Genomic DNA, 15,807 nt, shown 5'->3' with positions numbered 1-15,807 from the left:
TAAGACAAAATTTTAAGATGAAAATCTATGATTCTCTGATGACAGACTAATCAGAACTTTAACATCTAGTTCAACATATTGTGATCACAACAGTAATTCTAAAGCTGAGACTAGGAATAAAAGCATAATTACTTCCCTCCCAAATGGAGTTAGTCTGTGTATCAAAGTTATGGCTTTAATATAAGTAGGAGTATCAACTGATTTCATCTTTGTGACATTGAACACTAGTACCTTCTATAATCTGTTACCTAGTTCCTCAATTTTTTATTCTTTATATAAGATAGAAAGCAAAGGAAAATGCTTCCGCATATATTGATGTGAAGTCCTTTTGGACAACAACCAAACACCATTTTCATATAGCAATGACATGTAGCATAGTCTCAGTAAGTGCATTTTGTGAAATACAAGGAGTAAATCAGTATAGAAAGAAATGACAGCTGCTATAAAACTAGTGTACAGGAAGTTCCAATTAATGGCTCCTGAATAAGCTTGGCCAACAATTGTATTCAGCATTTAAAATTTTATATCATTATAAGTTAGCAAATAGTGTCTTAAAAGTCTCTGGCACTTATTATTTTCATTTCCTTCTGGTTATATAAGAAATAAGGCATACTGTTCAACATGGAGAATAAAGTTTTAAAAATAAAATAAAAATCATTCATATTCCCACTACCCAGAGGTAACTACTGTTAACATTTTGGAGTCAATTTCCTCCCAGTCTTTGAGATCATGTTGCATCAGCAGGTGTTTTTCTCTTTTAAAATCTCATTCCTCTTTTCCCCTGGGGATAAATATGCATACATACCCTAATATTTCCTTCCAAAACATTACTTGTATTATCTGCAGGATGTCTTATCAAAGGGATGCACAACAAGATATTTAACCTTTTGTTATTACTGGAGATTTTAGTCAATCCTAATCCTAATTAACAGTCAGGAGACAGAAGCCTCTTTTAGGTAAAAAAGCATTTGATACAGGGCATTATAAGCTTATAAAATTGTAGAAAGCTTGAAGGAGTGGACTCTAGGCTGGATCCTGGGAATGATTCCCAGAACAGATGCATGCAGGGAATCGGGAGATTCCTGCTGGGACTGCGGACTTCACACTGCCCTGCCTGTGGTACGAGAAGCAGGACCCTTGCCACCACTCCAGAACCTCTCCTGATACTCCCCAAATGAGAGATGGGCACTGGAGTGCTTCTCCAGCAAAACCCAGTGTTTCTACCAGCATATTTGCCACCAGGAAAACAACAACCACAAATCCGTGGGTAAACAGGAAGACGAACCCTGCTTCGTGTTTACTCTCAGGATATCATGTGCATGCATCTACCTGATTTGCATGTGGATCCTGTGTGTGAGGGATATTGGGCTGTGCTGGTTTTAGCTTTCCAGTCTCTGCAGAGCAGAAGGGCCAACAAAAATGAGTTTGGAAGGACACTGAGCCTTAACTCACCACATCCACCACAACTACTGTCAAGAAGGGTGTGAGGAATGTCTTTGACCTGGATCTTGGTCTGAATCACTGTTTACTTCCTTAGGGTTGATTCTGGGAAGTGAAGTTACTAAGCCAAAGAACAGAAACTTCTAAGACTCTTGATAGTATATATCGCCAAATTGATTCCCAGAAAAGTCATAGCACCATATAAGCAAGATGTAAAAGTGCCTTTCTCACCATACCTTTACCAGTATTGATAATTGAGTCTCTTTTTAAAGTCTTCAAGATCACCATCAATGGTGGAAATTTTGTCATAACAATCTGGTTATCCCTGTGTTAGTAAGAAAAACCAAAAATATCCCTAAAATATCTAAGGGACTTTTATAAGATTAGATATGTCCCTAAAGATGCATTACAAATGAAGTCCTTAACAACACAGTTATTCATACTGTTTGCCTTCAGAAGAGGCACCTCACAGGGAGACTGTGCAGGGTCTCTGAAATAGAAGGACCTGGCATGGGACAGAAGGAGAGGCTTTGCAGTAACAGTAACTTTGCAGCAAAGATTGAAGGCAAGGGTAGATATTTGAAACTGTTTTCCCTATAGAAACAAATGGCAGTGTCCACGTGTCAACCGGGGCTTCTTCATCCATCCACCTGTAATTTCCATCAGCACTTCTAAGTTGCACTGGTTAGATAAGCAATCTAAATAAAAAGTCTCCTGCTAAGCAAATACAGCATCCCAGCAGGTCCCTCTGGTTGTCCCAGTTCTATTCAGAATGTAGCCCCGAAGCCCTTCCTATATGTAAATCCTAGAGCTGCACTCTTGGAACCTGTTTCTACTTCTACCGCTTTCACAGTAAGAGTTAAAGTGAAAAAGATTCCTTAAAAAACCCATCTCTCCAGCCCTGGGTGGGTTCCAATAGTTCCAGCTGCGTGCAGTGCATAGAATGGATGCCATTATCCTGAAAAACGATAATTCTCATTTCTAGGTAAGGTAGGTTCATCTCGCTTCATGAAAGCCCCTCAGGTGCGCTTGCCCGCTCTCTCTCTCAGCCTTCCTCTTGGTGTCTATACTCTGTTCTCCTCTTAGGAATCATTGGCTAATCCCCTCTCTTAGATGTCCACTTCTGAATCAATCAGAGGCCACTCCTTCCCAAAGAAAGGTCTACCACTGCTTCTGAGCTGAGAGCTGGCGGAGAGTCTGATCAAGTAGAGCAAAGGTCCTCTCATTCTGACCTTGACTTCCCAGTTTTTGAGAGTCAGAAACACAGGCTCAGAGAACATGCGAATGGTTCAGAGTTCCTCAGCAGAAAGCCACTAGCTTTGCTAAGATTGAAATAGTTAATGCTCAAAAGGAGATAGCCCAGCTACAGTTTCTAGCACAGTTCTCAGTACAAACGATCCCCTTTGTCCACTTCCCATCCAATCTGACAAAAAAATGACTTGTCCAAGGCCACAGGCAGAACAGGGACCCAATGCCAACCTCAGGACTCAGAGAATTCCTTTCTAATAGCACAACCTATGCCCATCCTGTGTTCCTTCCTATTCTCCACTTGACTCAAAACATCGCCCTTATCTGATTCCTGTTTTGATTTAGAAATAAGATGCACACACATAAATTCAAACTTATTGGCACCATATAAAACAATATATACATTGACTTCTCCCAGCACCAACCTGGCTCCTTAAGGAAAAAAATCATACATCTGTCTCATTTTCATCATTGTCTATTGTAGGAAGAAATAAATTTTATTAGTGTTTACTGTTTACGTCAAGGTTTGAGATGACTTGTTCAAAGGCTGAATTTTCTCAGAGAAGTTGGCCTGGATTAGCAATTCTACAAAGTTGTTATGCATTTATTTTAATCTCTTGCCTGAGAGAATAATTTCTGCACAGATAAAAGCATAAGTGAAAAGCAGCTATTGTGTATGCACAGTAGCATATTTTTAATATTTTTAAACCCTGTCCTATTTAGAAAGAGAGGATAACAACCAAAGGTGCCCTAAGAATCCACACTTTACATTGTTGGGAGTTACACCGTTAAATTGATGCATGCTGGGTGAAAACTTTTCTCCTAATGTGTGTACAATTTTAAAGGTTCCTCAACTACAGAGCAAAATGCACAGGTACTGTGAGGCTTCTTAAGTCTATAATTCTTTAATAGCTTTTGCGTTTAATGTTTCCCTCCCCATATGTTCACTAAGTGGTTCATTTTACATTGAAAGTCAAACATAATTCTGCAAGAAAGCACTGACTCAGTGTTCCTTCTTAAAGGGTTAATGACCAATAGGCAGCAAGTTGAAATTAAATTAGGTGAGATGGAGGAGGAAGAGTAGGTGTTGAGCTGTACTTTTAAAATGTTTTCCATTTGGGGGAGATTAATTGACTTGTGACTGGTAATCTCTGCACCAAAATCAGTATTAATCTATAATGTTGTAAACCAGACCCTGACAAGGGAAGTGTAATCTCTTTCTGGTCTCTGTCTTACAGGGGTCAATTGGAGATGGGAGAGGTTCAATACTGAGCAACAATATGATGTAAGCATAGAAAAAAAGGAAGGGCCCCAAAAGGCTTTATAATGAAGATGGAGATCCAATATTCCTATTTCCACTCGGGAAAGGAAATAGCATGGCCCAGAGCTAACATGGTATTTCCAAAACTTGGTTGGAAAAACTGGCTAAATTAAAAGAACAGAGAAGGATAAATCTGATGCAGGATCAAGAAATCTGTGACAAAGAAGGCAAGAACATACAGCGGTGAAAAGACCATCTCTTCAATAAGTGGTACTGGGGAAACTGGACAGCCACATGTAAAAGAAGGAAATTAGAACATTCTCTAATGCCATATACAAAAGTAAACTCAAAATGGATTAAAGACCTACATGTAAGACCGGATACTCTAAAATTCCTGGAGGAAAACATAGGCAGAACACTCTGACATAAATCACAGCAATATTTTTTTGGATTAATTGGAAACAAAAGCAAAAATAAACAAATGGGACCTAATTAAACTTCAAAGCTTTTGCACAGCAAAGGAAACCATAAACAATATGAAAAGACAACCTACAGAATGGGAGAAAAATATTTGCAAACAATGCGGCTGATGAAGGATTAATTTCCAAAATATACAAACAGCTCATACAGCGTAATATAAAAAAATCAATGAAAAAATGGGCAGAAGATCTAAATAGATATTTCTCCAAAGAAGATATACAGATGGTCAATAGGCATATGAAAAGATGCTCAACATCGCTAATTATTAGAGAAATGCAAATCAAAACTACAATGAGGTATCACTTCACACCAGTCAGAATGGCCATCATCAAAAAGTTTACAAATAATAAATACTGGAGGAGGTGCTGAAAACAGGGAACCCTCGTATATTGCTGGTGGGAATGTAAACTCATGCAGCCACTATGGAAAACAGTATGGTGGTTCCTTAAAAACTAAAAACAGAGTTATCATATGATTCAGCAATCCCACTCCTGGGCATGCATCCAGAAAAGATGAAAACTCTGCTTGGAAAAGATATATGCACCCCAATGTTCAAGCAGCACTATTTACAATAGCCAAGACACAGAAGCAACCTAAGTGTCCATCAACAGATAACTGGATAAAGATGATGTGGCATATATATACAATGGAATATAATTCAGCCATAAGAAAGAATGAAATAATGCCACTTGCAGCAACATACATGGACATAGAGATTATCATACCAAGTGAAGGGAGTCAGACAGACAAAGACAAATATCACATGATATGACATATATGCAGAATCTAAAAATAAATGATACAAATGAACTTATTTACAAAACAGAAGTAGACTCACAGGCATAGAAAACTAATGGTTACCAAAGGGGGAAGTAGGGGGAGGGATAAATTAGGAGTTTCTTATTAACAGATACACACTAGTATATTTAAAATAGATAAACAACAAGGTCCTACTGTTTAGCACAGAGAACTATATTCAATATCTTGTAATAACCTACAATGGAAAAGAATCTGAAAAAGTATATATATATACTTTTTATATATATATATCTCTGAAAAAGTATATATATATATCTGAATCACTTTGCTGTACACCTGAAACACTGAATCAACTGAACTTCAATAAAATATATATATTTTTAAATCTGATGCAAGAAAAGGAAAGAGTAGTCAAGGTAGCAAAAATTATGGAGGTGAGGTATGAAAAAAGAGAGCTAGAGATTCCTGTTGAAAGAAGAGGAGCTGTCAATTTTCAAACGGGAGAGATGTTCATCTTTAAACTGCACACACTTCCCCACCTGCCAAATGGAATTTTCAGAGTCATGACAAACATTTCCACAGGTGCCTATATTCAACATACAGGATATCTGTAAAGTGATGTCTTGCTCAAATCAAACACCTAAAGGGGGTTCTCTTCACAGAGATCTAGAGATGATAATTCTCGGTGGAACATCTAGTTATAACCAATGCAGAGTTGCAGGAGTCTGAGAGCTGAGGAAGCTCCAAGAGGCTGCCTGAGTGCCTCAGCAAAGGCAGCTGTGATGACTTGCAGACGTCAGCCACTGGGTACCCACCAAGCCAGACAATCCTTAAAGAGACACACACATATTCACTACGGGAAGAAACCCCTCAAGGCAGAAATAGGGAGTTTGGGCTTCCTGTTTAATTAAGATACTTATCTGTAAAGGCCTGAGAACTGGAACAGACTGCTTTTGCTTTACTCTCCTTACTCTTTAGTCAGCACTTGTTTCAAGGGGAAGAAAATGAACTAGGTAATTCAAGAGTCGAGTTCTGTCTGTCAACATTCTTCAGATGCAGACCAGTGCTAGTGTTTGTCTACACCCAGTTGAATCTAAGAATCCCATCTGTGCGTTCAACGTGGTACATGTTTTGCAGCCTAAGATTTGTTCTGGGAATGAATGAATCTACCAAGCAGGCCTTGGGAACTGGAACTTATCAAATAAAGTTATGAGTCCTGGGGCCATCTTTAGTTCTATTCTTGTCTGTCCTTTATACCTATCCTTGCATTAAAGATCCTATCCTTTAATTTCTCCACTGGGGGGAAAAATGGTGTAATTCTCTTCCCTGCCTAACTTACAGAGATGCTGTGAGATTTAATGAGCTATTATTCATGAAAGTCTTTGAGCTCTTGATAAAAAGGCACTAGATAAACTCAGTATTACTGTTATTATTTTCATTATTCACACCTGTCCTTTGGCCATGGTCTGTGTACAACATGTCATTATTGTCTCTTTAGGTTAATAGCTGATTTGTCCTTTTTGCCTCCCTAACTCTCAGCACCCAGTGCAGTAATAATAAAATGCTTCTGTATTTTCCGTATTTTTCCTTCCAATTGCCATCAGGCTATTTCAGGCCTATATTTCATTTACTAGATCACATACAACAGTATTACTGTAACAAAGAACTGGAAAACACATCAATCCACTAATGAAAATAAAACTGTACTAATTACTTTCTCCACCTTTGATCCATAAGGTAATTTTTGAGAATAATATGCTGATTATAGATACCTGAAAATACTACTTAATTTTTCTCTTTTTGAGCACAAGTTCTCAAATAATCTTTCTTTTGGAATTTGGTTCAGATCATCTAGATTTTCTTATTTTACATGACACAATGTACTCATCCCTGAACCCTCAATTTTTTTGAGGTTAAAGCTTTAGTAACTAGCACAACTGTGTTACTAAGCATGGAAAGTGTCCAAACACTTCCACTGGAAGAAATTAAACTAATTCTTGTTGCTAGGGAGAAGCGAATGCACACAGATATCAGATACCAAATATCAGTTTAGCAACTCCCAGATTGCCATTTCCTCAGAGACGGTCCATGAACAGCATTCACCAGAATCTCCAGGGAGCTTTTAAAGAGGTAGGCACCTGAGCCCCACCCCAGACCTAATGAGTTCCAAAGAGACTCGGCTCGCCAGATTTAAAAACTACAAATACAAAATACACAAATGAAAGCGCTCTGGTTGGGGCTTATGAGTCTATAGTTTAGTAAGCACTACACGTGTGTCTCAGGCACACTAAACTTTGAAAGTCCCTCGCCTAGGAAATGCAGATGGAAATCCCAATGAAATACAACTACATACCCACCAAAATGGCTAAAATTAAAAAGGAACTGACAACACTAAATGCTGCTGAGGATATAGAGCAACTGGAATTCTCACATGCCAGTTGTGAGAGTATAAAATGGTCCAAGCACTTTTTCAAAAGGTCTGACAATTTCTTATAAAACTAAACATACACTGACCCTATCACTTAGCAATTCAACTCTAATTATTCAGCCACGAGAATTGAAAACACTATGTTCATACGAAGACTTGTTCAAGAATGTTTATAGCAACTTTTTTCTTAATAGCCAAAATGGAAAACAGCCCAGGTATTTCTCAATAGCAAAATGGGCCAACAAACTGTCATATATTTATTGAAAGGCAATATGACTTGGCAAAAAGGAACAAAATACTCATACAGGCAAAACAGGATGGATCTCAAAAACATGCTCAGAGAAAGAAGCCTTATATACAAGGGTATATACTGTATGATTTCATTTATTTGAAGTTCTAGAACAAGGAGAACTGTTCTGCGGTTAAAAAAAATGAAAACAATGGTTTCCTCTGGCAGGAAGGAGGTGGGGGACTGGCAATGGGTATGAGAGAACCTTCTGGGGTGATGGTAATGTTCTGTATCTTCCTAAGCATTTGAGTTACTAGTATGAATATAGTTGTCAAAGTTTGTTGAACAATGCACTTACAAGTTATGCATTTCATTCTTTGTAAACTTTATCTGAAAGGAAAAAATGTAATGCAACATTCAATTCTAGTTTATGATATATATGCTTAAGTATTAAAGTATATTTGTGTTTGAAACTTACTTTGAAATGTATCCAAAAAAATTAAAATGAAAAGAAGGTTGGATACACACACACAGGATAAAGCAAACATAGTAAAATGTTAATGGTAGGCCCTAGCCAGTGGGTATATAAAATTCTTTTACTTTCTTTATGTTTGATATTTTTCAAAATTAAGTATTGGAGAAAAAACCCACTGACCTAGAAGAATCACAGAAAAGCACAGAACAAAAATAACAAAATTTACCTATCATTCCACCACTGGAGATAAGCACTACTGTCCTTTTGATATTTTTTTGTTTGTTTTGTTTCAATTATTGCTATCCAAAAGCCCACTTCTACACATAAGAATGAACTATTTTATTATAAATATTTATTACTTATATTATTATATTATAGTACTATTCCAGGAAGTATATAAGGCAACATAAGTCTCCAACTTATGTTCATAATTTTTTATTGAATATTATTTTTCATTGATTATAAAAGTAATAAGAAGCTCTTTAAAATATTCAAATAATTGAAAAATATACTTAGCAGGAAATGCATAGCTCCTACAGTCCCACTTTACAGCAATGTCTTTTAAACTATCTGCCTATGTGTATGAAAGTATATGTATATAATTTCTATAAAAATGAGATTATGCTATGTATATTGTTCTATAATTATCTTAGTAGTAGACATTTAGATTATTTCAAATTCCTGGCTATTACATTTAATGCTGCAATGGCTATCTTTCAACAGAATTAAATTGCACATATATCAGCCTGAGTAGGAGATCTGTGTAAAAATCGACCTCAACATCTCAGCCTTTTAAGTCAAAGTAATTTATTGCTTGTTCAAACTGCAGCCTAATACAGGTTGGTGAACAATGGTGGTGATGGGCTCTGCTCCACATAGTCATTCAGGGATTCAAGCTCCTACATCTTATGACTCTACTCTTCTCTTGGTCCTTGCCCTTCTCTGCATTCTGTCCATATTGGAGAAATCAAGAGACCACAGAGAAGGCCCACACATCCATTCACAATCACCTCATCCTAGAGGTGACCCACACCACTTCCATTCACTTTCCATTCAAATAACTAGCAATATGGCTCTATCTATATGCAAGTCTGGGCATATACCAAGAAGGAGAGAAGTGCACACATGCTGGCCAGCATTAACAGCAATCAAGACATGCTTAGTAAACTTTCACAATAGGATAATTCATAAACATGGAATTGCTGAGTCAAAGGTTATGAACACTTAAATTCTGACAATGGCAAACTATTGTCTATGAAAATCAAATCAACTTATATTCTACCAACAGTGTGTTAAGAGTGTCTCATACTGCACATTTTGGCAACATAAAGCTTTTCATTATTTTAAGTATTTATTAATTTGAAAGATGAAAGGTACTATCTTGGAGTTTTAGTTTGCATTTGTTTATTTATCAGTAAGGGTATGTGTCTTTTTATAGGTTTTAAGTCATTTACATTTCTTCTGTTAAATGCCTGTTCTTGTCCTTTGGCATTTTTCTCCTGGGCTATTCATCTTATTTGTTGATTTATAGTAGCTAGTTTTGAATTATATCAACTTTTGTCATTAATCTTGCAAAAATTTCTACAGCAGTTATTATTTTATGTATGTTAACTTTATGAAATCAATTAGCATGTTGAATTTTAATATTGTACATGAAGTCTAATGTGTGATTTTTTCCATTTTTGATTTCTGACTTCACCATCATACTTAGAAACACCTTCTCAAACAAAAGACTATAAAAATACTAATATTTTCTTCTAGTACTTTTAGGGCTTTATTTTCTACACTTGAACTTTAGTCAATGGTCAGTGTGCAAAACTGGGAAAACAAAACCAAAGGATAATGAAACAAATAAAAATCACTGGCAATCCACCACACAGTGATAATCACAGGGAACATTTGGTGTATGTCTCTTGGCCTATTTTTTACCACTATGCAACACTGCCCAGCTGAAAAGACAATACCCATATACCATTTTACATCATGATATGTTACAGAAAAGTCTTAAGGCAACTAGACTAAATATGTGTTACGAAATAAACCTTTTGAAAAGTTTAAGAGCTTTGCTTGGCTTTTTAAAGCCTGAAACATATGTATCACATTATAGAATTACATAGAAAAGTAACTCAGCTGACAGTTGTATGAAAGTGAAGTTGTAAGCAGAAAGTTTTGCTATCAGTGATGTAAGAAGTGGGGAAAAAAATCAGCTCAAAACAAGAACCATGAATATGACTTTACTGTTATTGAACACCTTATCCTCATTAAGACAAAAGGTTTTCTACCTGATCCCAAAAGCCTTTTCACAAACCTTTCACTGTTACGTACTATTTCATACCTACTTCTAAATGAGGCAAAATATACAAAACACACATTGGCATTTGTTAGGAGACTACACCTAAAAGCAGTCATACATTCTTTATGTATTTGTAACAATTATGTGCCTTGTGTAAGCATCACTGCAAATATTTATGAGTTTCTCCATGATTTATTTAATCAAACATTGCTATGGGATATATTTCCCTTTCTCAACACTGCCAGGAATCCCTGAAGTCCAGAAGCACTCTTAACAGTTATTTCAATCAATGTAACAAACAGAAGTTAGTATCCTTACTGAATTACATTGAAGATGGAGATGACCTGCAGCCAAGCCTCAGCCTGCAAAACCCACCCCCCTGCTCTCCCAGGGCCATCACTGTCCCGAGTGGAGTGACACTGGGAGTGTGCTTGCCTCCCAGAGCAGCCTTTTGGCTCCCTAGGCCTCAGCTGCATTCCTGGAATATGAAAAGTCACCAGGAATTCCTTCTCACCCTCCCTAGCCTCAGCTGAAGCTTTATGTTTTCTTTGTGGACACTGGTTCCACAGTGACAACTTTGACATGGCTTCATCTTCTGGGCTGAGAAGCTGCACACAGGTAGACAACTGTCACTGCCTGTCTGACCTGCCCTCTTCCCCACATGACTGAGGCCCCTGAAGGAAAGGGAGAAATCACAAACTCTTTCTCTTCTTCTACCCATGACTTCTCCGGCCTCAGTTAGAATCACCTTCCTTGACAACCGGGTCCTCCATCCTTACCTGTCACTTTATCAAATCTGCCCATCAAATCATTTTATTCAAAATATTATGTAATCTTACTTTCAGAGAAATGGTGGCTACAACTTTTTTTAAAAAAAGTTTTTAAGCCGACAGTCATTTCCACTGGTTGCTCTAGAAGAGTAGCAGAATTCCTCTCGAGGAGAAAACTGCTCTTCTGTTTGAGAAAGCATCCAACGGGCTTTTCTAAGGACCTCAGGGCAGTCTGAATGGAGAAAGTGAGCCTAGAGGAGGGCCAAATTTCTCTGCATCATTAAGTTTCAGGAGTTTTGGAGTAGGTTCCTCCCACCACTGCTGGGCTGAGGAGGGTCAGACTGTGAAAGAGGGATTGAAGACAAAAAGCTTTCTTAGAGTCTAGAGAGCAGGCTCCAGAATTGCATGGCCAGAGGGCTGCCAATAAGGATTCCTCCAGGTGGAGATTTCAGGTAATGCTAGCAGTTGTGCTGCCCAGTGTTCTATTCTACTTTATTTTAGTAAAATGTTTATATTTTTTCAGTTTCTTGTATTCCTTTATCCCTAGATTACAAAACATATTTAACTACAAGTTTTGCAACCCTGAGCTATGCAACTTTTACTATTTAATATGAACAATCTCGGGTATATTTTGGTTTTTTATTATTTTTTTTACTGAAGTATAGTCAGTTTACAATGTTGCGTCAATTTCTGGTGTACAGCATAATATAAAAATAAATGTATGTATGTATATGTATGACTGAACTATTATGCAGTGTTCAGTTTAAACGGTTCCCTATTCTGTCCTAGAATTCCTCTGCCTTATGCATGTAAAACAATAAAATGTAATAAAACCCTGCTACTCACAACAGCCTTGTCATGAAGAAGAGAGTGGTGAGTCCATATTTTGAAGCAAAGTAACTAGAAAGGCCTGGGGAAGCCTGTTGGAGCCTCAGCAGAAGAAGAGGAGAAATCAAGAAAAGTCAGGAGCCAGAGTTTGGGGCAAGAAAAACTTGCAAGAACTAAGTCTTAATTCCAGAATCTGCAGAGGAATCGGAGAACATGTTGGACTTCCCACAATATATAGAATGGTTATTAAATAAAAGGGTGGCCTTCGAAGGATAGAGAAGTTAAGGAGCTTGGTTTACATGGATAGTCTTTATGTGGGACTTTATATTTTCTCGCTTCTTAAAATCAATAGTCTTGAGTATTTACTGGCAATGACCCAGGCCAGAGAAATGGGCACAGAAAGTAAGGAAGAGCTTTACCCTTGTAGTCTGTCCCCTTGTACTGTGACAGTGAAGGCAGGAAGCCTCACATATCATCACATATAATAATGAGAAAATGCTCGACAGAAAGTAATGATGCAACATTCCAAACTTACGTAATGGCCAAAGTCTTCACTGAGTTGGTTCTCTTTAACACTGTCATTTGTTCCTTTATTTCTCTGCATGATATTTGTAGGCACAGCCACCCCCCTATTCCATTTCTGCATTGGTCTACAGCAGCCTTTTGGGCAGTACCAGGCCCAGTTCCAGAAATCCTGCAGGTGAAATCTACAATGTACATTCACCTTCAAGCATGAAGGACTGGTTTATTTAGCAGAAATACAAACTGGACCTCTTCAGGCCTCTCAGTACCTAAGGTATTTTAAGTATTTGAGCACTGAAGCATAAAATACTGAGGGGCAGGATGAGTTAGTGACAGCCTAGGAACAAAACGAGGGGATTGAATTTTTTTCCAGAGCAAAACAGGAATCATAGCTGAAAAATGAATGTGGAAAGAGAAGAAAAAAGTAATCGGGGACCTGATGTATTAATTTTCCTCCTACTTTACTCTGTGAGAGAAGATTATTCTGGAAAAGTCAGTGGAGGCACATGGTCAAAGACTGAGCAGAACAGGTGTCAGGCTTACGACTTTGCCCTGAGAGGGAACAGTCAAGCCTGCCAGTAAATATTCCCTTTCAATCTGCTGGGTTTCCTCTGGGTAATGGCATTTCAGCTTGTGCTACAACCTTTGCTCATGGTCATTGCATCTTTGATGTTCCACCCAAAGGTGTAATTATTTTGCATCAGAACACCATTTGGATACATTGAGACCTTAACACTGTTCTCTATAAAAAGGACACATTAATCACTCACATGACATTATATACATAAATATATATTTATATCATTTTCCTAATTGAAAAACTTCCTTCCACCTCCTTGATACTACCAAACTGCTATTTGCTACCTAGAGTCTTCTCTGTCATTGGTTCTTTTCTTTTCAGATGAATTCAATGTAATTACGACAGTAAAGCTCTTTCTGAAATTAGGAAAGCTCTCCAAAGTTATCATCCCAGGTGCCAAACTTAAAAACTATTTAATTCTGTAACGAAACTTCAACAAAGATGCTTGATCTCAGAAAGTATCTTTTAGAGATACAATCAAGACAAATTACTAACATAAATTTACTACTAGATTTCCTCAGTTTCCAGTGAGGCTTCTCCAGTGATTCCAAACAAAGACATGCTAAATATAGCTGCAGGCCCAAGATCATAGAGTCAATTGACAGATAAGTCATAACTCTAAGGAGTGGGTTCTTCCTCCCACTTTCTTTCTGCTCCTTCCAGCAAACAATTGAATAATTCATAAAAGAACATGTTTGTACTAGGTACTTTACTAGGCATGGTCTATGCGATTTTCAATTTGAAGTGATTTAATAGGAATCTTTACTTGAATTTTTGCAAATAGGGCAGGGGTTATTTAATGACATCTCACAGAAAGTGCCATGGTGCCTGTTTTTGCCCACTGTGGTAATGTGATTCTTTTTTAGGTAGGATTGAAATTAAGAGATGGCTCTTGAACGTCTACTTCTACCCTTAATGGGGTGACTGATACTGGACTAGCCCCCCAAAATTCTAAAACTGGGTGAAATACATGAGGCAGCTGAATTCATCATTAACTAACAAGCATTGTAAGTCTGTAATCTGTGAGAGAAGGGAAACGCGTGAGGCGTGATGCTCAATGGCCCGAGCCCTCTACCTGTAGACAGTTTCCTGACCAGGGTACAGAGGCCTGGAGTCTGAGCAGAGCATGGCGTCCTGTTGAGCTACGGAGACTGACGTCCGAGTTTAGAAAAGCAGAAGCAGTTAGAACGCGTGGCGGAGAGAACAGTGCAGAGAAGTGATCCCAGAGATCTATGTAGGGATCTCCTGAAAATCCATGCCTGAGACCTGAGTGGTACACATGCAGGGCGAACTGCACAGCTGCACAATACCAGAAGTTGAGCAGTGCTTGGGGAAGAGCAATGGGATGTCAGAGTCCTGGTCCTGCCGGAGAGGAAAGATTTATTAACACTTCAGTAAAACTCCTGACATCCAGATGACACTCTGCAAGGTCCCCATCTGGGGAATGAGGGATACGCCCTAGAGAGAGACCTACTCTAGACCCACCCTAACAAAGCCTAGAAACAAACCCCAAAACACCCATATGGAAGTCACGGGTTGGAGGGTGAGTGCTGCCAAGTTAGAGGAGCTTGGAAAAAATCTTGGGCTTTCCACAGACCTACAGTAACAATGCAAAACACTAAGATCACTCAAATTAAAGTGATCAGGCAGTAAATGAACTGCCTGCTTAAACAAAAATTGAGCCCCTTCAGAGGAAGGTTACAGAATGTAGAATCTCTACAATGTGTTATCCACAATGCCCAATACTTAATTTAAAAAACACTTAAATATGAATAATTAAAGGAACATTATGTTAAAAGGATGAAAGAGAAAATCATTTTCAACTGTGTGATCAAACAGGAAATCTTAGCAGAGAAATGGAGACTATAAATACAATCATATGAAAATTCTAGAACTGAAAAGTACAGTTACTGCAATAGAAAAAACTGATGGGCTTAACAGCAGGTCAGAGTTAGCAGAACAAAGAGTCAGCAAACTTGACACAAGTCAACAAAAATGATCTAATCAGAAGACTAGAGAGAAAAAAGATTGAAGAAAAATAAACAAACAAACAAAAAAATGAGATACCACAACACCTATTACAATGGCCAAATCCAGAACACTGATACCACTAAATGCTGGCAAGGATGCTCTCATTCATTGCTGGCAGGAATGCAAAATGGTATAGCCACTTTGGTAGACAGTTTGGTGGTTTCTCACAAAATGAAATCTATTGTTACCATATGATCCAGCAATCGTACCCAAAGCTGCTGAAAACTTATGTTCACAAAAACCTGCATATGGATATTTACAGCATCTTTATTCATAATTGCCAAAATTTGGAAGCAACCAAGAAATCCTTCAGTGGATCAATGGATAAATAAACTGTGATACGTCCATACAATAGAATACTATTAAGCATTTTTAAAAATTAGGTATCAAGGCATGAAAAGACATAAGGAAACTTAAATGCATGTTACTAAATAAAAGAAGCCAATCAGAAAAGACTACACAC

This window comes from Vicugna pacos, chromosome 6 (genome assembly GCF_048564905.1).
Source record: "Vicugna pacos chromosome 6, VicPac4, whole genome shotgun sequence".
In the NCBI taxonomy this organism is placed as follows: domain Eukaryota; kingdom Metazoa; phylum Chordata; class Mammalia; order Artiodactyla; family Camelidae; genus Vicugna; species Vicugna pacos.
The sequence above is the reverse complement of the archived record's forward strand: the minus strand, read 5'-3'. Positions refer to the sequence as shown.